This window comes from Mesitornis unicolor, unplaced genomic scaffold (genome assembly GCF_000695765.1).
Source record: "Mesitornis unicolor isolate BGI_N332 unplaced genomic scaffold, ASM69576v1 scaffold39747, whole genome shotgun sequence".
Classification (NCBI taxonomy): domain Eukaryota; kingdom Metazoa; phylum Chordata; class Aves; order Mesitornithiformes; family Mesitornithidae; genus Mesitornis; species Mesitornis unicolor.
The window spans coordinates 1,979-2,287 of NW_010196480.1; the positions used below are offsets into that span (position 1 = coordinate 1,979).

A 309-nucleotide genomic window follows, 5' to 3' on the forward strand; every position below is an offset into this window, starting at 1 on the left:
TGGGTGAGGGATTTGGGGTCACCAGGACAGCCCCTCAACACCCTGTACCTTGTGTGTGAGGGATTTGGGTTCACCAGGACACCCCCCAGCACCCGTACCTTGTGCGTGAGGGATTTGGGGTCACCAGGACACCCCCCAGCACCCATTCCTTGTGTGTGAGGGATTTGGGGTCACCAGGACAGCCCCTCAACACCCTGTACCTTGTGTGTGAGGGATTTGGGTTCACCAGGACACCCCCCAGCACCCATTCCTTGTGTGTGAGGGATTTGGGGTCACCAGGACACCCCCTCAACACCCTAACCCTGGCCG

General features: G+C 59.9%; 1 protein-coding gene across 1 annotated transcript in view; it reads right to left on the minus strand.

Annotated features, from left to right (window-relative positions):
• LOC104543806 (zinc finger protein 710) overlaps positions 1-309 on the minus strand; it is a gene marked incomplete at both ends in the record, with an annotated part of 3,201 nt that overhangs the window by 1,966 nt on the left and 926 nt on the right. The gene's annotated exons all lie outside the window — the stretch shown is intronic.